This window comes from Rhineura floridana, chromosome 1, assembly GCF_030035675.1.
Source record: "Rhineura floridana isolate rRhiFlo1 chromosome 1, rRhiFlo1.hap2, whole genome shotgun sequence".
NCBI lineage: Eukaryota > Metazoa > Chordata > Lepidosauria > Squamata > Rhineuridae > Rhineura > Rhineura floridana.
The window spans coordinates 315,751,582-315,774,059 of NC_084480.1; the positions used below are offsets into that span (position 1 = coordinate 315,751,582).

Below are 22,478 nucleotides of genomic sequence, written 5' to 3' on the forward strand. Positions count from 1 at the left end.
CTGAACCTGGGACCTTCTGTATGCAAAGCTGATGCTCTGCCACTGGGCTATGCTGCACTTTGTCTTCCACCAAAAACCACGTTAGGTCTTGCTGTTCACTGTGGCAAAGTTACATAAGGTATGCAATTAATTATTTACATTTAGTAATTTACATTGTCATTACATCATTCCACCCTATTCATTACAGTGCAAAGGAAACAATGCAAAAGGAGGAGGGGAGTGCAATCAATTGCACATCATTTGCAGACTGCAAGCAACAGCAGCAGCAGCAAATACTGATCATATTTGCTGGATTGATTTCTGTTCTGGACAGCAGATAAGTAACTGTCCACCAGCAATTTCCACTTCCGCTTCTGTTTTTGTTAGAATTCTCTGACATCCCTACCAGATAATAAGTGTTCCATATCTTGAGATATGTTTGAGTTGCAGCTAATCTTTACACAAATTCAGATCTGTGACGAAGACAATGGTGATGAGTTATACTACAGCATCAATGTACATCGATGTACCTAGGCAACAGAGACTGCTCTCTGCTCCTATAGAGATTAAAATCTGAAACAGACAGTGCAGAAACAACAGAGGGAGGAAGAGAGATAAGAATGTGGGCCAATGCCGCCGACACATACTTAAAGCTTGGCTTCAGCTGGGCATGGGTGTGAAGGTGCTCCTGCTGGGAGGAAGGGCAGGATATAAATCAATCAATCAATAAAGGTGGTAAACCCAAGGCCAGAAGTGAATCGTGGGTTCTGAAAAAGGACAGGAAATATGTGGTGCCACATACATGCTAAGGAAGGCAGTTCTGCCCACAGGGGACAGCTAAGGCCAAGGCTTACTCCACGGTTGAGGAGGACATCAACAAAGTATCCTCTGATGTGGCCTTGGTCTACATTGATAGACACTGGTTGGCTTACCTGGGAATAGGAGTTGCTGCTTTAAATTTCCCACAATGCACCCGATGTAGCATCACACAGAACACTGTGGGAAATTTGAAACAGTGGCTCCAAACTGGTGGGACATGTGGGGGCCAAGGACAGGTGTTAGTGCAATGGTGTCCAGCACCACGTGGCAAGGCTTCAGCAGCTTCCTGTGAATGCTGTGTGATTATGCTGGGCCTGCCTAGTGAGAATGGACAGAGTTGTTTAAGGGGGTAGGAGACCTTCCGTTGGCAGATGGCGGCAGAGTCGGAAGAGAGAAGACAATAGGCAGAGGTATAATGAGAAACAAAGGCCAACAGAAATGACAGGGAAAGTCCACAAGAGCTTTATAACATACCATAAGAAGACCCTGCGGGATCAAGCCAGTGGCCCATTGAAACCACCATCCTGTTCTCAAGTGGCCAACCACATGCCTGTGGGAAGCCCGCAAGCGCGACTTGAGTACAAGAGCACTCTCCCTTCCTGCAGTTTCCAGCAACTGGAATTTGTCTAATCCGCTTTTAAAGCAATCCAAGTGGGTGGCCATCACTGCCTCCCCTGGAAGCGAATTCCATAGTTTAACCAATACTGATCCTTGGGGAGCTGCACCTTCTACATCCCTCCATTGGGAGAACTGTCTATTTATTCCTACTCTTGGCTTCTTGTTGCTTAACTAATTCCTGATCCACAAGAGGACCCCTCCTCTTATTCCATTTATTTATTTATTACATTTGTATCCCACCTTTCCTCCAAGGAGCTCAAGGTGGTGTACATAGTTCTCCCCATCTCCATTTTATCCTCACAACAACACTGTGAGGTAGGTTAGGATGAGATGCAGTCACTGGCCCGAGATCACCCTGTGAGCTTCTTGGCCGAGTGTGGGTTTGAACCCTGGCCACCAAAATCCTAATCCGACACGCTAACCACTTTGCCACACTGGCTATGTCCATGTCTGCTAAGCTTATTCAGGAGTCTTTGGTATGGTAACTTGTTGAAAACCTTTTGAAACTCAAAGTACACTATGTCCATTAGATCACCTTTATCTATATGCTTGTTGACACTCAAAGAACTCCAATAGGTTGGTGAGACAAGAGTTACCCTTGCAGAAGCCATGCTGACTTTGCTTTAGCAAGGCTCGGTCTTCTGTATGTTTCATTATTTTATCTTTAATAATACTTTCAACCAGTTTTCCCAGGACAGATGTTAAGTTAACTGTAATTTCTGAGATCCCCCCTGGATCACTTTTTAAACATTGGTGTTACATTGGGCACTTTCTAGTTATCAGGTACGGAGGTGACTCTGAAGGAAAGTTACATATTCTTGTTAGAAGATCAGTAATTTCACATCTAAGTTCTTTAAGAACTCTTGGGCTGATGTTATCCAGACTGGCAATTTGGTAGTTTTTATTTTATCCATTAAGGGATGCGAGTGCACAGCATGCATGTGTGCCATCAGCCAAGATGGCGGCAGAGGCTTCAGCCCCTTAGGAAAACCTCAGCCACCATCTTTCTTAAGGGCACCGCTGCGTACGTAACCGCAGAACAAGGTAAGTTAAGGAAGGGAATGGTGGAGCCCCGAAGCTCTCGCCCTGTGATCTGCAGCAGCGATCCTGCCATGAATCACGGAAGAGGAGCAGAGGGCCCCTCCAGGTGCTCCAGTAGCCTGAAGGGCCCTCGGGCCAGTGCCCCACCTGGCCGCCCCTTGAAACCGGCCCTGCCTGCTAATCACCCAATGTCATTATGATGTCAGGCATCAACTTCAGAGGAAATCACTGTAACTGCCAATCAGCTAAAGGCTGTTTGCAGGCCATGGTTTGAATTCAAGCTACCCCTGCAAACAAGAATTTTTCCTCTGCAGACCAGCAAGCTGCCTGGAGACAGAGGAAAAATCCCCATTCCCAGGTGACATTAATGGGGTTATTCTTTGGCTTGCACGCCTCTCTGAATATTGTGATGCAGTTCTCAGCTCAAAACAAGTGCACAGAAAATGTGTGTTTTAGGGGGAAATGAATACAAATGGTCTGTGAAATGTGTATTTTGGGTGAAAATATGTATAATTTAATGACTTTTTGGTAGTTTTCACATAAAAAGGGATGGGATGCATTTATGACTGAAGACATATGAAACTTACACTGGCCAGAAATAGCCCATTCCTACATCTCACCAGTTTGGTTTTACACAGGAGACAGGAGACATGAAACAGGAAATATGTTAGTTGTTATGTAATTTCTCCCAACAGAATGCACTTTTGTATGCTAGTTTCACTAATATATTCCTTTTTGGGACACTTTTTCTGAATATATGCATTTTTAAAAAAACATTTGTTTGTTGCAGGACTGCAGTGTAAAATTTGGGTATGTGTGAATTACAAAGGATGCCTGTGTTTCAGTTCTCAGATTGTTCAGAAAGTGCGGGTTAGATTTTTGTTGTTATGTGCCTTCAAGTCAATTTCAACTTTGCATCTGTTATAAACTACCCTGTTCGGATCTTGTACGTTCAGGTCTGTGGCTTCCTTTATGGAATCAATCCATCTCTTGTTCGGTCTTTTTCTTTTTCTACTTCCTTCTGTTTTTCCCAACATTATTGTCTTTTCTAGTGAATCATGTCTTCTCATTATATGTCCGAAGTATGATAACCTCAGTTTCATCATTTTAGCTTCTAGTGATAGTTCTGGTTTAATTTGTTCTAACTCCCAATTATTTGTCTTTTTTGCAGTCAATGGTATGTGCAAAGCTCTCCTCCAACACCACATTTCAAAGGAGTTGATTTTTCCCTTATCGGCTTTTTTCACTGTCCAGCTTTCACATCCATACATAGAGATCAGAAATACCTAATTCTCTTTTCCACTTTTCTCTCAATGTGCAAAGCTGCCCTTGGTAATCTGTCGAGATGTTCATTCAAATAGCAATTCTGAAGGAAGAAAATTAAGTGATATTTTTGGACAAGACATTTTATTGCTTGACTCTTCCCATTGCCACCATCCTGCTGGAAACAATTATTTTGAATGTGTTCCTATATTGTTTTTCTGTTGGAGCCATTTTGGTTATTTATTCTGCTCCCCTAAAAAGGTTAAGTGTAATGACAGCCAACTCATGATTCCTTGTTATAAGGTGACTTTATGCTCCCATCCACAGGCACCACATTGAAAGGCTTGTTAATAAGTTCCTAATACACACATGGATGACACAAGATCATCAACAGAGATTTCCCATAGGGTGTGTGTGTGGGGGGGGTAGCCAAGACCCCATGAAAGTCCAATAAAGAAGTGACTCTGAGCATATTGACAGTGCTTTCCCCTTCTTACATCAGCAAAGAAACCAAAACAGCCTCTACATCTGAGATCTGAGGAAGGAAGTAGGGAATGTGCTGGTGAAGCAAACCCTTGCAGCCAGCAAGGTTACACACTGGTGAGTGGAGAGTGCAATTCTGCTGGGGCCCACTTGCCCACTGCATTCCCTGCAGGGATGCAGTGGTGAAACAGACCTCTTCAAGCAGCAGGATTGACCCCTCTGCTCACCAGTTGGTGAGTGAAGGGTTCAATCCTGCTCACTTTGGTTGTGCATGCGTGTCCCCCTGCTGGTAACAGGTGCTTGCAGCCAAAGTGCAGTGTGAGGCTGTTTGAAAGCCCTCTTGCCAACACTTTTGTGCTGCCCTTTGCGGCGGTTGCTGCCTGCCTCTTCTTCTCTCCTGCTGCCCATTGCCTCACCTCTTGGCAGCCCTGGATTGCTCTGGATGGGCCAGCCTGGGGCACTCGGAGGCTTTCTCAACCTCATTCAGCCAAACTGGTTTGCCGTTTGGGCTGTAGCCAAATCCAGTGAACAGCCCAATATTTCTCCTCTTGACCCAGCAGCTCTTATCCTGAGATGGGGAGCAATGGCTTAGCTGACGGGCTGGAAGGGAAATAGTCTTCCTTGGGCTTAGTTTCACTTTTAGGAACATGGGAAGCTGCTTCATACCAAGTCAGACCAATGGTCCAGCTAGTTCAGTACTGAATACAGTACACTGACTGGCAGGGGTTTCAGGCAGGGGACATCCCAAGCCCCACCTGGAGATGCCAGAGATTGAACCAGGGGTCTCCTACATGCAAGGCAGATGCTCTGTGATTGAGCTATGGCCCTTCCCCCTTTTTTTAAAGTCCAGAAGAGAAAATAATGATTGCTGATGTTGCTGACTTCCTTGCAGAGGGGGAGGACGTTTCTCTGTGGTGCCGATGGCCTTAATCATTGTAATGGCCGCTTAAATCCAACAGGAAGTGATCACCATGATGGGATAGCACTTCCTGCTGCTGTGTCATGTGATGAATTGCTGTGAACAAGATCTGTAACCTGTCCCCCCCCCCCCAGGCTGCTATGAGAGGACCCCTGAATCCTCAATCTGCTCCCCTCCACTTTTTCTGAGCTTTCATGAGGAGAGCTGTGGATGAATTAGGAAGCTATCAAGGTATCTATTGGGTTTCACACATAGTAAAACCATTAGATGCTGGTTCATGCCAAAAGAGAAGCCATATTTTACCCAAAGTATACAGCGAGGGTCATTAGCTTTCCAATTCAGCTTTGTCAGATGGCTACCCAGGAGGGCGCTTCCTAAATTTAGCTGGGGGCTTGTCAATACGCAGCTGCCTTTTAATGGCACTGAGCACCAGGGTCCTGGAAGCAACAACAATAACGTTTCCCTCCACATCCAGGAAGTCTGTCATTGTGTCTCTGGGAGCTGCTGTCCTTAAAAGACAGTTTGTCCCTGTAGCAATGGCTCCCAATAAACTTATTAGCAAATACTGCTCCCCTGTCTGGCACCCCGTTTGCAGGAGGAACAGGAAGCCTGGCAAGAAGCCACTTCCAGTTCACTTCCTGGAAAGCGCCAACGCTTTGGAGGAGCAGGCAGAGGATTTATAAGGCCTTCCACCTGCCTCCTCCCCTCCTCCTTCTAAGATGCGGCACGTAGCCCACTTTGCCAGTACGCTGTGCGAGATAAGCTGGTTGCCATAGTTGGGGTCAAGTAGGAATGTTTTGTCCTTTCCTGCGATTGGGTGGCTGGGAAGGATTTTATTTTCACCTGCTCCGTACTTCAGTGCCGGGTAGGTACAGTTAGTGGTGGGAGCCAGATAATTGGGTAAATTGGTTTCATTTGGTCACTTGGCCGGTGTATGTGGGGAAGGGACAAGCTTCTTAGAGTTGTAGTTAATAAAGTATCCCTACCTTAATCCCAGACGACTGGCTAGGTGAACCTAGAAAAAGAAATCCTAACCAAGAGACTCCTTCGAGCTGAAATATAATAAATGGAGTTCCACAGTGGAAAATACAAATATATTTCTTTATTTCTATATTATGACTAGAAATATAAATAGTAGGGTGTAGCCAGTACAGAAATGGTGTATACATGATTCAGAGGAACTCTGGCCTTAGCCAGTAACTTAACACTTACATAGAGATGTACTGCTGGCTATAGCCAGGACGTACAATGCTTAAACAAGCTCTGTCTTACATCACATGGGTTAGATAGGCACATAGTTTAGGCTTCGGGTTGCCAGGTTCAATCCCTGAGACTGATCCTGTATCTTTAGGAGAAGAGAAAGTCAGCCAAGTGCAGGTGTTCTTGCAACCCTGTAATGGGAAAAACCACAAGGAGGAATTCTCCCTTCCCCCTGCACAACTTTTAAAGATACAGAAGACCTCTTGGAGGCTGGGCCTGGAAACCAAGAGGTCTTTTGTATCTTTAAAAATGGCAACCCTACTTAGACTAGATGGGCACATCTGGTAACAAAAGGGTTAAAGAAGCTCATAGCTGGCTTTAACAAGTTAATAATAAATCAATAATTAGAGCTTATAATTGTGAGGCTTATATTTGTGAGGCAGTTACACAATGGCTTAGAAATGTAAGCATTTATTACGAACAGGCTTATATGCTTCTTGCAAACACTTGTATCTATTCTTATTTGTACAAACAGCTTTTTCTTAGTTATGCAAACAATACTGTCTTTGGCCTTCGCCAAATGGTTTTAAACTTTGTATAACATTCTCTTTTTTATTTCAGGGAAAAGAATTTCAAAACTGAACCACCGCACATGGATATATATATATATAGTTTATATATATTGAAAACTTTATGTTCCCTCTTTAGTCTCTGCTAAAGAGTTTGAAGACTTCATATAATTATCATTTCTGGCCAAAAGGTTTTTCTCTGCAGTGCTAAATACCTGCTAAAATCCACTACAATACAAACTTTTCACTTCAGGAAAAGGCATGCTCTCATCCTTGTGTGGGGATCTATAAAATGGAAGGGGTTTCTGAGCTTCAGCATCAGGCAGTGTCTTTGCTTCAGCCTCAAGGACAGGCTTGGTTATCTTATCTTCAGCTGTCATTAGCTGACTTGCTTCAGTAGCCTTCACTTCTGTAGTTTTCTTCAGCAGCTTCTGTGGCTTTGCAATCTTATCTTCAGCCTCTTTTAAGCAGTCTTGCTTCAGTATTCTTAGTTCAGCAGTCTTTGCTGGGTTCTCTTGCCTGTTAGTCTCAGCTAGGGTTGCCAGGCTCAGGGCCTGAGAATAATTCTGTATCTTTAAGAGAAGAGAAAATTCAGCCAAGTGCAGGTTTTGTTGCAACATTGTAATGGGAAAAAACACAAGGTGGAATTCTCCCTTCCCCCTGCACAACTTTTAAAGATACAGAAGACCTCTTGGAGGCTAGGCCGGAGGCTAGGCCTGGCAACCAAGATGTCTTCTGTATCTTTAAAAGTTGTGCAGGGGGAAGGGAGAATTTTACCTTGTGGTTTTTCCCATTACAGTGTTGCAACAAAACCTGCACTTGGCTGAATTTTCTCTTCTCTTAAAGATGCAGAATCATTCTCAAGGCCTGAGCCTGGCAACCCTAGTCTCATCACTAAGACTGGCTTCTCTCTGGTACAGTTGGGAGTACTGGCCATGAACAGCTCCACTTTGGCTTTTTAAAAGGCCAACTCAAGGCTTGCACATGTGGTGGGGGCTCCCCCAGAGGCTTGACATGTTTCGTTCCGGTCACCTTTTAAAAGTGTGACAATGCGTGAGCTTTAAACTTTGAAAAAGCCTCACTTCCACATATTCTCTCCTTCCCTTTTGGCTCTCTTCCCAGACTCAGCAGCAATCGTCTAACAGCTATGTAAACAGAAAGAGGTGGAAGATCGCCCAGTCTTTGGAAAGAGAGAAGGAAGGAGGAGTGAAAGAAACTTAACTCTTACAGCAGCTAACTAAGATTGCAAGCAGCTAGGCTATGCTTCCAGCTGGAGTTTTTTTTCTGTAAACTAAACTTTAATCTCCCAACTTTTACACATTTTGTTCACCCTTGGAGACCTTGAAAGAGCCAAAAATAAGGGAAAAGGGAGGCCTCTAACACTATGGGCTCATCCAGACGGAGCGGGATAATCCAGGTTTTCCATACCCGCTCTGTCAGCTGAGAGTCCTCACTTGCCCCTTTTCCCGCTCCTTTCCCGCTTTTTCCTGATATTAAAAACACGCTTTTTTACCGGCCGCACACGCAGCCCGAACATGCGGCATCTTCTCGCTTTTTTCCTATCCATGCCCACGACACATCCGATTTGTTGGGAAAATATGACGTCTGCTCCCCTCTCCCCTTCCACTGCTATCAGTTCTGCACATGCGTGCTTGAACGCGGAAGCGCGAAAGTTTGCGTTTCCTGTGGGCGCAATGGAGTTAGCGGAGGTGAGGGGGCTCCCGTTTGCATAAGCTGGCGGTCATGGCCCAAACCGAATTTGGAGGATGGGCCACGAGTCCTCCTGTAGCCTGTGGGGCCCTGGGAAAAATCATAGGTGGCTGATGAAAGGGCGGCGGGCAGCAGAAAGAACCCACTCAGGCAGGGGATTTGCACCTCCCCCCTAAAAGCCGTGAGCACGCCTGCTTCACAGCTGATGAGCTGGAATCGGGCAGCACAAGGAATTCACTCAGGGGATTCAAACCTCCCGCCAAAGTACCTCACGCCACAGCCCACCAAGCTTCTCATCGCACACAAACAACACCTATGGTTACGGTGTCCCCCACTTTACAACACCATGTCTGCTTGGCAAGTCTTGCAGAACTGCGCATTTGTGGTAAACCAGAATAGTTATTCCATTTGGCAAGCGAGTTCTTGGATATTTCCCATTTCAGCTTGCCAAACACTCCCTCTGGTTACAGTTAGCCATAAGTCAGGATCGCAGCTAATTCTGTTGTTATGGGCGAAAGGCTATAGCTCTGTGACAGAGCACCTATAGCAGCATATCTGCTTGGCAAGTCTCGCAGAAATGAGCATTCGTGGTAAAGCAGAAAAGTTACTCCATTTAGCAAGCGGCTTCTTGGATATTTCCCTTTTCGGCTTGCCAAACACTCCCTATTGCAGCCATTTATAGGCCCCAGCAAGTACATCATAATTGGGGCGCAAAAGTGATTTGTGTTTCCCCTTCCAGTTTCCCCTTCCTTCTGCTGCTTTCACAAATATGCTTTCTTGCATTTCTGCAATCACGTTAATCCAAAACGGTTAAACAGCCCTGTTACACTCCTTTTTATATACACGAACGTCTCAATTCCCATATACTTTGGAAAGTAATGCAGCAGCGGTTCCCTTCACATGTGACTTCCTGCTTCTGCGCAAACCTGCATTTCCACACCTGCGCAGTATATCCAACAGCACTGATTGGCCACGTTTTCCCGGGCGGGCGACGTTTCCACACAAGCGCAAACGTGCAAAGGACGGGATTGGCTGGAAAAGAGGAGGGGGACTGGGGAACCACCCCAGGACCGCCCATGCAACAGCGTCATCTCTTAAATCCACGGTATTGCGTCCGAGCGGCCGAAGGAACCGCGGATGATTCACGCTTTTAAAAAGTGTATCGCATTTTCCGCGGTTGTGCGAAAGCGGATTTAACCGTGCGAAAACGCGCTTTTGCACTCAGCGTCATCAGGACCACCGAAAAATAATGAGAACACAAAGCGGTCATGTCACACATTTTGCAGTCATCTGGATGAGCCCTATGATTCTATGATTCTCGATCATCCCAGAGTGCAGGACACAGAAGAACGAGCTCAAGTTACAGGAAGCCAGATTTTGACTGAACATCAGGAAAACCTTAAAAACTGTTAGAGTGGTACGACAATGGAAGCAATTACCTAGAGAGGTAGTGGGCTGCCCAGCACTGGAAGCATTCAAGAGGCAGCTGGACAGGCACCAGTCGGGTATGCTTTAAGTTGGATTCCTGCATTGAGTAGGGGTTGGACTCAATGGTCTTATAGGCCCCTCCAACTCTACTATTTAGGGTTGCCAGGTTGAGGGTCTGAGACTGATCCTGTATCTTTAGGAGAAGAGAAAGTCAGCCAAGTGCAGGTGTTCTTGCAACCCTGTAATGAGAAAAACCACAGGGTAGAATTCTTCCTTCCCCTTGTACGACTTTTAAAGTTACAGAAGACCTCTTGGAGGCTGGGCCTGGCAACCAAGAGGTCTTTTGTATCTTTAAAAGTCGTGCAGGGGGAAGGGAGAATTCCACCCTGTGGTTTTTCCCATTACAGGGTTGCAAGAACACCTGCACTTGGCTGACTTTCTCTTCTCCTAAAGATACAGAATCAGTCTCAGGCCATGAACCTGGCAATCCTACTACTATTTGATCATAGAATTGTAGAGTTGGAAGGGGCCTATAAGGCCATCGAAAAAATGAATGTTGGAAGATTCAGGAGATAAGAAAAAAATACTTCTTCACCCAGTGCATAGATGGAATTCGCTCCCACAGGAGGCAGTGATGGCCACCAACCTTTATGGCTTTAAAAGAGGATTAGACAAATTCATGAATAACAGGGCTATCAATGGCTATTAGTCAAGATGACAGTGTTCTGCCTCCATGGTCAGAGGCAGTACGCTCAGAATACCAGTTGCCAGAAGCTGCAGGAGGGGAGAGTGCTCTTGCGCTCAGGTTCTGCTTGTGAGCTTACCATAATGGCCATCTGGTTGGCCACTGTGAGAACAGGATGCTGGACTAGATGGACTTATGTTCTCTTTCCTCTCCTCTCCTGTATACCCCCAAATCTCCTCCACAACTCTCTGGAGCAGATTTTCAGGGTGTGCGGGGGGCTGCAGGGGAGAGGAAGGGTAAGTTCCATTGCACAGGTGGAAGTATGTTGGAACAGCGGAATGGCAGTATTGGATATAACCCACTGACCAATGTTACACCAGCTTCCTACAGGAAGGATTGCTGTATAACATGGTTACCCCTCCAGAAAGTGTTAAAAACAGTGAATCAGGAAAGCAGAAAGCAGGCCTGTGCAGCCGGCCTCTGTCCCACCAGGATGAGAAATATCCTCAACTCTGTCAAGAATTCCTGCTCATGCCTTCTCATCAAAGAGCCACCTCTTAAGCCATGGGTGTGGAAAGAATGGTGGGTGTTCCTTAGTGGGGACATCACAAAACTCTGCACATGTTTAAAGGTGATATGCATACGGACACAGCTTGGAAAAGTTACTCTTTTAAACTACAACTCCCATCAGCCCCAGCCATCATGGTCACTGGATTGGGCTAATGGGAGTTGTAGTTCAAAAAAGTAACTTTTCCAAGCTCTGAGTATGCAGAATAACTCAGCTGTCTGAGCTGTGTGAGCCAGTGTGTGTATTTATTTAAGAAGCAGGCTTTTACCCTGCATTTAAATAACTTAGTAAATTAAGAAAAAAGCTACTTTACTTATAGAAATACATAGATAGGAAATAAATACCTAGTTCTAACTAACTAATTAAGTTGGAGGTGCAATGCCCAGACATGACTATTGCCGTCATGGCTCAGGAGAGAGAGCAAAGACAGAGATGTCTCCTCTCTCCTCGGACAGTCGAAGGCGGAGGAGGGTCAGAAGTGAGTTCAGCTTCCCTGAGCATATCAGTTTACAACAGAAGGAAGTTAGGTAGAGAAGAGCACAGGGTAGGCAAGCCTAGCCAGCTGGAGGACCCTAACTCCATCATCCTTCTGGAATACAAAAAGAACCCAAACAGGAGTTGCTCTTGCCACACTTCCAACAAAACGCACTGATTCCTCTACCAGTTGCTGTAACAAGTCTTGGCTGGGCAAGGGAGTGGCTAAGGTCATGAGCTGCTAAAGTCACTGTCATTGTTCATAGGGGATGGTTTGCAAAGAAAAAAGAGCTTGCATGCAACTCTAAACTTAATTTTGTTCCTGGCTTTATTCATCACTGCATTTTACACCTTCTCAAACACTGCCAAATAAAATGCAATTAAGCTTCAACACCAACTCCATTCTTCCTCCCCCCTTTTCCTGCAGCAATTAGCATTGCTGTTCTTTGTATCCTCTGGGTTAATTTAATTTGTATCTTCTTGGGTAGGAAACTTGTCAAGCAGATAGAAACAGTTCAACGAGCCACATTGCAATTTCAGAGGACTGCAGCATGTCCTGTTGAAAGTCTTTCTTTGGCACAGGTAGCCTAGGTGGAATTGGAGGGTCTCTGGTGCCAACAAGGCAAAATACAGCAGAAGGAAGCAATGTCTCAAGCCTTTAACATTTCATCCCCACAAAGTGGCTTCATGAGTGTTCCAGGAGAAGTTATCAGGAAGGCATTCCGACATGGTAATTAAAAGTTTCCATATGTCAAGGCAATCAGAGAATGGGGTGGAAGGCACAATCTCTCACTCTTCTTTGTGTCACAACACATGGAGGCATTATTGAGCTGAGCACAAAACAGCACACACAGAGTTATAAGTCCTTGGAAAGAAAGAAGAAGAAGAAGAAGAAGAAGGGGGGGGGAGGAATGTGTCAATATTTATGAGTCCTTCCAACATCTTGCTAAATCAGTTTGGGGAGTTGAATCCCAGACAAATTCAGCTTTGATTTCATTTTAAATGGAGGCCCCTTCTTGATGTATTCATAGGGGAAATGCAGCCAGTACATATCAACACCCTGATCTTAAGAATTGGGTTATGCCACCATAATAAGAGAATGCTAACAGAAGCGACATAGCCCTCTGTCTGTGAGCCCACATGGGTGCTTAGCATCGCAAACTCACTAAAGGCGGAAGAGTCCAGCTGAAGGATGTTCAGAACTTCCATTTGACTTTACTGAAACTTTTCTGCTTCCCTGGAAATTCTTTGACTACTGTACTCCATTCAGCAGCTTCTGAATTCACCTTGATTGTCCACTTAGGTCAAACTTGGTGGCAACTGTAGTTCCAGATCTTAGCAGCTCTGCACATTTTGAGGTCTGATTAAGCGTCCATTTTGTCCAGTAATCTGACTCCAACAGTGGCCGGCCAAATTACTCTGGGAAGCCTACAAGCAGGGCAGGATGCAAGAACCATGTGTTACTATGTGATTCCCGCTTCCAGAGATACACTGTGTCTAATTACGGAGGTTTGATTAGGCTGACCTTAGCTAATGTCCATTGATGGACCTTCCTTCTGTGATTTTGTTTAATCTTCTTTTTTAAACAGGAGCCATCAGAGGAATCTGCCTTAGATCAAGTGAGACCATAGTCCAGTATTTCTACCCTGGACTGGTAGAGGATCTCCAAATTTTAAGTCTTGTCCCACCTATGAACTTTTGCATACAAAATGTGTGCTCTACCACTGAGCTATAAAGAAGCATATCTTGAACCAAAAAAATCTATAAGTTAGCTGTATGGATAGCCTATGACAGGGATAGGCAACCTGTGGCCCTCAAGATGTTATTTGTCACTAACTCCCCTCAGCCCCAGCCTGCATTGCCAATTATCAGGGATATTGGAGTGTAGTTCCCATCAAAGCCTGCAGGGCCACAGGTTTCCCATCCCTGAGCTGCAACTTGGTTTGGTATGCTGGACAAATATTGTCACCTTCTACAACAACAATGGACTGCCTTCAAGTCAATCGTGACTTATGGCAACCCTATGAATAGGGTTTTCATGGTAAGCAGTATTCAGAGGTGGTTCACCATTCCCATCCTCTGAGGCTGAAAGGCAGTGACTGGCCCAAGGTCACCCTGTGAGCTTCATGGCTGTGTGGAGATTCAAACTCTGGTCTCCCAGGGTGTAGTCCAACACCTTAACCACTATACCACACTGGCTCTCGTCACCTATTAACTGAGTATTATTAGACTTTGGACAAATATTCCAAGCAGCCAAGAATGATAGTAGGCATCAACTCACTTTTTTTTAAAAAATATATCATTTGCTAGCAATGGTAGGAAGAAGGGTTGTTTGTCACCTAGCCCTGCAGCAGTCAGGGACCAGCCTAATAGTATAACAAAGCCACCAGTTTGGAAGGCTTTAAAAGAAGATTAGACAAATTCATGGAGGACAGGGCTATCAATGGCTGCTAGCCATGATGGCTGTGCTCTGCCACCCTAGTCAGAGGCAGCATGCTTCTGAAAACCAGTTGCCGGAAGCCTCAGGAGGGGAGAGTGTTCTTGCACTCGGGTCCTGCTTGCGGGCTTCCCCCAGGCACCTGGTTGGCCACTGTGAGAACAGGATGCTGGACTAGATGGGCCACTGGCCTGATCCAGCAAGCTCTTCTTATGTTCTTAAAGCATCTCCTGCTATAAAGGTGGGCATCTCAGAGAGCAAGCCAAACTAGCACCAGCAGCAAAGGCAATTCTCCAGGGCTCTGCTCTTGCTTGTTGCAGGAGACAGGGGGAATCCCCTCTGTGTTGATGCTGATAATGATGATGCTTGAAGGATTGGCCTCTTGCCAATCCTGTCCTTAAAAACCTATAATAGAGGCTGCCTTGTACCAGGCCAGACTAGAAAAGAAAATGTCCATCAATCTCAGGGTTGGAGAAAGAGGATATGGCCACTGGACTGGATTCTGACTTCTATGACCCCCACAGGCCATTTTGACAGGTGGATTTGGCTTCACACCTGTCGATCACCTAATGAAACAATAATGTCAGGCAGTGGCGTCACTAGCAGGTGTGCAGGGGGTGCGGACCTCCGGTGTGCGCCCTCCCAGAGGCATGGACGAAGTGGCTGGGTTTGCGGGTGCGCGCACATGCGCGCGCACACTCGAGGTCAGCCACCCCATCCATGCCCCTGGGAAGGCGTGCGCTGGAGGGGCACCCAGCTGGAGAAGGCCTGGGAACACCAGCGCACCTCCCTCGCCCCGCTAGCGCTGCTCCTGGTCTTGCCCGCCTGCTCGCCTGCCTCCGAGGAGTTGGAGCAGCCTTGCTGGGCAGCGGGGCGGGGCGGCTCTGGGTGTTACTCCCCTCATGGTGACACCCAGGTGCAAGCCGCACACTCCGCACCCCGGTAGTGACACCCCTGATGTCAGGTGACCCCCTCCTCCCAAAAATTCTTTGTAGGTGCAGAAGAATAATTTCAATTCAATACTTGAATCTTTTCAGTCCAAGCCAGTGATGCAAAGGGATACTTGTGCTGACAGCAAGCTCTGCTTTGGATCTTTGCTGTAAGTGCAGCAGGTTTCCTGTGAGCCCCGATCATCTGTTTAGCACTTACTGGAAACTCTCTGCAATCAGCTGGGCTATGAAGCTCCTGATGGGGAACTCCATAGCACAGCTAATCGCTGCAGGCCTGGTGTCACCACCAATCAGCTGACTGGCTCTCACAGCAAGCCTTCCGTGTCAAGGAACAATTATGAGAACTTGAAGACTCCTGAATGTTCCTTGGCAGTTGCATTTCTACCTAAGAACATAAGAACATAAGAAGAGCCTGCTGGATCAGGCCAGTGGCACATCTAGTCCAGCATCCTGTTCTCACAGTGGCCAACCAGGTGCCTGGGGGAAGCCCGCAAGCAGGACCCGAGTGCAAGAACACTCTCCCCTCCTGAGGCTTCCAGCAACTGGTTTTCAGAAGCATGCTGCCTCTGACTAGGGTGGCAGAGCACAGCCATCACGGCTAGTAGCCATTGATAGCCCTGTCCTCCATGAATTTGTCTAATCTTCTTTTAAAGCCATCCAAGTTGGTGGCCATTACTGCATCTTGTGGGAGCAAATTCCATAGTTTAACTATGCGCTGAGGAAAGAAGTACTTCCTTTTGTCTGTCCTGAATCTTCCAACATTCAGCTTCTTTGAATGTCCACGAGTTCTAGTATTATGAGAGAGGGAGAAGAACTTTTCTCTATCCACTTTCTCAATGCCATGCATAATTTTATACACTTCTATCATGTCTCCTCTGACACGCCTTTTCTCTAAACTAAAAAGCCCCAAATGCTGCAACCTTTCCTCATAAGGGAGTCGCTCCATCCCCTTGATCATTCTGGTTGCCCTCTTCTGAACCTTTTCCAACTCTAGAATATCCTTTTTGAGATGAGGCGACCAGAACTGTACACAGTATTCCAAATGCGGCCGCACCATAGATTTATACAACGGCATTATGATATCGGCTGTTTTATTTTCAATACCTTTCCTAATTATTGCTAGCATGGAATTTGCCTTTTTCACAGCTGCCGCACACTGGGTCGACATTTTCATCGTGCTGTCCACTACAACCCCGAGGTTTCTCTCCTGGTCGGTCACCGCCAGTTCAGACCCCATGAGCGTATATGTGAAATTAAGATATTTTGCTCCAATATGCATAATTTTACACTTGTTTATATTGAATTGCATTTGCCATTTTTCCGCCCATTCACTCAGTTTGGAGAGGTCTTTTTGGAGATCTTCGCAATCCCTTTTTGTTTTAACAACCCTGAACAATTTAGTGTCGTCAGCAAACTTGGCCACTTCACTGCTCACTCCTAATTCTAGGTCATTAATGAAGAAGTTGAAAAGTACAGGTCCCAATACCGATCCTTGAGGGACTCCACTTTCTACAGCCCTCCATTGGGAGAAGTGTCCGTTTATTCCTACTCTCTGCTTTCTGCTTCTTAACCAATTCCTTATCCACAAGAGGACCTCTCCTCTTATTCCATGACTGCTAAGCTTCCTCAGAAGTCTTTGGTGAGGTACCTTGTCAAACGCTTTTTGAAAGTCTAAGTACACTATGTCCACTGGATCACCTCTATCTATATGCTTGTTGACACTCTCAAAGAATTCTAATAGGTTACTGAGACAGGACTTTCCCTTGCAGAAGCCATGCTGGCTCTGCTTTAGCAAGGCTTGTTCTTCTATGTGCTTAGTTAATCTAGCTTTAATCATACTTTCTACCAGTTTTCCAGGGACAGAAGTTAAGCTAACTGGCCTGTAATTTCCGGGATCCCCTCTGGATCCCTTTTTGAAGATTGGCGTTACATTTGCCACTTTCCAGTCCTCAGGCACAGAGGAGGACCCGAGGGACAAGTTACATATTTTAGTTAGCAGATCAGCAATTTCACCTTTGAGTTCTTTGAGAACTCTCGGGTGGATGCCATCCGGGCCCGGTGATTTGTCAGTTTTTATATTGTCCATTAAGCTTAGAACTTCCTCTCTCGTTGCCACTATTTGTCTTAGTTCCTCAGAATCCCTTCCTGCAAATGTTAGTTCAGGTTCAGGGATCTGCCCTATATCTTCCACTGTGAAGACAGATGCAAAGAATTCATTTAGCTTCTCTGCAATCTCCTTATTGTTCTTTAGTACACCTTTGACTCCCTTATCATCCAAGGGTCCAATTGTCTCCCTAGATGGTCTCCTGCTTTGAATGTATTTATAGAAGTTTTTGTTGTTGGTTTTTATGTTCTTAGCAATGTGCTCCTCAAATTCTTTTTTAGCATCCCTTATTGTCTTCTTGCATTTCTTTTGCCAGAGTTTGTGTTCTTTTTTATTTTCTTCATTCGGACAAGACTTCCATTTTTTGAAGGAAGACTTTTTGCCTCTTAGAGCTTCCTTGACTTTGCTCGTTAACCATGCTGGCATCTTCTTGGCCCTGGCGGTACCTTTTCTGATCTGCGGTATGCACTCCAGTTGAGCTTCTAATATAGTGTTTTTAAACAACTTCCAAGCATTTTCGAGTGATGTGACCCTCTGGACTTCGTTTTTCAGCTTTCTTTTTACCAATCCCCTCATTTTTGTGAAGTTTCCTCTTTTGAAGTCAAATGTGACCATGTTGGATTTTCTTGGCAATTGGCCAGTTACATGTATGTTTAATTTAATAGCACTGTGTCAGACAGGGAGAGGTGGCAGACCATCAACCGCTGAACATTAATAGTACAGACCCTGTGGAGGCTAGGGATGGGGTTTGCTGCCCAGTTCTGATCCGGTTTATTCCGATGTCTGTCGTTCAATCCCAGTCCGCCTTTTTTTGTTCCTGCTTGCTTTTGCACTTGTCCGTTAGATCCGCTGTTTGGGTTATTTGGTGGCCAAAAAAAATATGTAATTTTCAGCATAAATGCTTTTGTAAACCCATGGAAGTTAATGGACAACAGTGCTTGTATTTACGAAGACAATTATGTAAAATCGGGGGATTTTTTTTAAAAAAACAAACATGCCAATTACAGCTGCGGCCTGCCACAAGAAATCAATGCTGGTCCCAAAAGACAGTGGACTGTCAAATTCAGTCAAAATCCGGTACTAAGTCCGATTTAGCAGATATTCTTCCCCATCCCTTGTGTTGGCCTAGGGAGGGCTGCTGAACTGGCTCACAGGAGGCCCCTTTCCCTGTGATATGATGGGGAAGGGGGCCTCCCCCCATAGGTGAGATTGAAAAGTCTTCTCTGTAATGTAGAATTATACAGTATACATAATGTAGAATTATACATGGACTCCTCCTGGGAGGAAGGGCGGGATATAAATTGAATAATAAATAAACAAATAAACAAACAAATAAATAATCCGTTAGCTGAATAAAAGCAACTAATTAGCACAGCTGTTGTCAATCATCCCATTTCTTACCTGGAATCATGCTAAAAGGACTCTGCCCTATCAAGCATACACAGGGGGTGACAATACATGCCCCTATAGGAACATGGGGCAGCCATTTTTTCCCCAGGGAAGGACAATATGTTATGATGATGTTCACTTCCAGGGAGCATTGTAAAAGACTTACCGCATGGTCACAGTGGACTTACTTGTTTCTCCAAGCAGCTGCAAAATGTTTAAAAATAAAGGAGGCAAGTACTTTTTTTTTCATAGAACCATTCAGATTTTTTAGGCTTTTTATTTTTAAAAATGCACACATAAATGGGACAGCATGGATCCATTATAGTACATATGAGAAACCAGCATGGGGTGGAAATGGGCTGATTAGCCCATCCATAACGGAGCAATGCTCAGGTGGAGCTAAATGTGAGCTAAGCTGAGAGCTGTTCTTCATCATGCTGCAATGGGCTGGAGGAAGGGTTGGAGGATCGTTGTCACCATCAAGCCTACGAGCTTCCAATTAGCTTCTGGTGGAAACTGCACCTAACTGGATAGACCTTTTGTCTGATCCAGTAAGGCTATTTTTCAGATCATCTGCTCAAGGGAGCCAAGTCCCATTCTCTATGAATTCCCCTGAAATATGTCAGCTGTTTTGACACCTAGCCTGCTCTTAACACCTCACAATTCATTCTTTGTAACTGGGATTCATGTCCCTATCAAAATCTACACCCCTTCCCAATGTAAGCAATAATTCTACCTTTGAATATGGAACATTTCTTTTTCCCCTTTTGCAGGCATGCAGTTTCTTTCTGTTTTAGCATGAAAAGAGCCTGCCGAGTCAGCGCACAGCAAAGCCTTACACTTCAGCGGCCAATTAGAATAACAAAACAGATCATTTTCCAAACTCCTTGGTCTTTCACTGGTTACAAAATTCCAGCATGCTTCTGGTGCATTAAGCGATGCTGGCAAACAACTTCCTTTAGCATCGCAAATGAACGTGATAATGCCTCCTGCTTCAGAGTGTGCTGGTTAATAAACAGCTGCTAAGACAGGTGCTGTGTTTAATCAACCGCAGAAAGCTATTTATTGTGTGGCAAGAGCAAAATTATGCAAAGATTTGCTTTCAGGATGCATGCACAGAAGCGAGAGATATAATGCCAGTCAAACTGTGCTGAGATTATTACTGGCATGTGTAGCATTTATAATATTCGTTACCAGACTAGGACTGATGCTAGCATAGTACATTTGTGGCATGGGAAGAAGCCACCCCCATATGCTGCAGGAAGTGACCCTAAGTGATTCTGCAATTATATGGCTACAAATCCCATAAGACCAGCAGTATAGTGGCAAATCCAGAAGTGCAGGTCCCTTCGTGATAGTCACACCACGCCCCCTCACAGCCACACTCCCTCACTTGCATGCCTGCTCTCCGTTGCCTTCACCAAACTTCTCACTCCTTTCCTCTTGCGCCTTCTCCCACAATAGCAGATGTTCCTAGGAGCTAATCAGCATGAAAGGGGAGAGTGTTAGCTGACAAGACCCTTCTCAGTGGCTGACTCACCTCCTTTCACTCTGATTGGCTCCAATCAGCAGGAAAGGACAAGGAAGCATGTTAGAAGAGGCTTCTCAGTGGCTCACACGCTCCCCTTTCAAGCTGATTGGCTTGTAGGATGCTGGAGACATAGGGAACTGGCTGGGACCCTGCTCCCAAAAAGGTAAGGGGTCTAAGACCTCCTGAGAACCTGGATGACTACACTCATGCATGAGGCAGTGTAACAATAAGTTAAATATTCATGTGAGAGTGACTGATGCTAAAATCCTAAGCATGTGGAATTAATTGGACTTACTTTTGAGTAAACTTGGTTTTAGAATTAGGCTGTAAGTAATTTCATGGCTTTAAGTCATAAAATCTATGACACAATACGTATGAGCAAAAAAAACAAGAAGCACAACATCTAGAGCTAGATGCCACAGAACAACTGAAAACAGCAGCAGTGTGCTATATGAATGCGCATGAAACAGGTGACTTTTGAGCTGGCCAACTGATTTCTATAGAAATGCATGGCACGGGGCTAGAATAATGAAATAATGGAATATACAAATAATCAACTCTACCATGTCTCCAGTAAGACGATCCCATGCTTACAGTTGTTGCAGGATTCGAGGGAATAGACTGCGAAGGGTGTTAGCTCAGTGGCAGAAGATCAGCCTCGCATGCAGAAGGTCTGAGGTTCAATCCCTAGCATCTCCAGGTAGGGCTGGGAGGGATTCCCTACCTGAAATCCTGGAGAGCTGCTGCCAGTCAGTGTGGACAATACTGAGCTAGATGGACCAAAAATCTGACTCAGTATAAAGAAGCTTCCTATGTTCCTAGCTTGGTCCTCTGGAAGCGGTAAATACACAGTAGAATCTTAACCATGTCTACTCAGAAGTAAGTCCTATTAAATTCAATGGGGCTTACTCCCAGGTAAGTGGGGTTCGGATTCCTGCTGTAGTTGGCAGGACAAAACAGCCTGCTGAAGATGGAGTCTTCAGTGTTTTGGCCACAAGAGGACCCAATTCAAGGCGCTCACATTCATGTTCCAAGCTCTGAATGACTTAGGCCCCTAACATCTGAAAGGTCTTCTCCATCCCTGCTGACCTTCTCAGGAGTTAAGATCTGTAGAGGGGTCCATCTTGGTAGCTCCACCACCATAAGAATTATGGGGAATGGTGGTCTGTGGCAGCCTCTAAATTGTGGAATTCCCTCCCCACAAAGGTGCATCTAGTGTCTTCATTGTACAGCTTTCACAATATTCACAAAACCTGACAGGGGAGATACCATGATCATGAAGGTGGTTTTCCCAGGGTGTGGCTCATCCATTGCACTCTTGAACCCTGCTGAACCCTGCAATTTCCCCAAATGCAGGAAACTTGACTCCATAATTTGCGGCCTCTTCACCCTGGCCTTTGATAGTTAAGGTATTTTGTTTTGGGGAACCTAGTTGTTGAATCTCTATTATTCTGTCCATTTGCAATGATATTTACATGCTTTAATAATGGTAATAGTTTTATTTGTTTTTATAATTATAGATTGTATTGGGACCCTGGGACCTTATGGTGAAGGAGCAGGTAACAAGTCGATAGATAGATAGATAGATAGATAGATAGATAGATAGATAGATAGATAGATAGATAGATAGATAGATAGATAGATAGATAGATAGATAGATAGATAGATAGCATAACATTTGCATATGCTGAGTTACATGTGCAGATGTAAATTGAGGAATCATCACCATAATTTAAAAAGAAATACCATGCATCTCACCTTTGTGGTGTAGACTATGGCCAGATGACCTTTGTGCCTGCTGTCCAGTTGCTAACTGCTGGTGGAGACCTTCAAGACCCCTCATGCTCTCCCTTCCTAGGGTGCTTTAGCTTTAAACCTGATTGTGTCTAGACAGCCCTTCAAGCAGAGGGCTGTCCTTGGGAAAGTAGGAAACATGGCCACTTGAAGTGCCATGTGTGAACAAGTTCCAAACAGTTTTGGAAGAATTATCAGAACGTGTAGAGGAGGGAGCAGGAAGACGGTTGCATCAAGCAAGGGGGATATGTGACTGTATAGATCAGGGAAGGGGAACCTGTACACATCGCTTGGCTGGAGAGCCGTGCTGCAAAATCTGAAGTGAGAAGTTTGAATGACGACTCTGCATCATTTTGGAAATTCATTTATTTATGTCAGTTATACCCCACCTTTCCTCCAAGGTGGTGTACATGGTTTCCCCCTCTCCATGTTGTCCTCACAACAACCCTGTGAGGTAAGTTAGGCTAAGAGACAGGCCCAAGCTCACCCAGTGAGCTTTATGGCTGAGTGGGGATTC

At 45.2% G+C, this 22,478-nt stretch overlaps 1 pseudogene; it reads left to right on the top strand.

Moving 5' to 3' along the window:
* Positions 1-21,415: 21,415 nt before the first annotated feature.
* LOC133375954 (U1 spliceosomal RNA) lies at positions 21,416-21,551 on the top strand (annotated as a pseudogene).
* Positions 21,552-22,478: the final 927 nt, after the last annotated feature.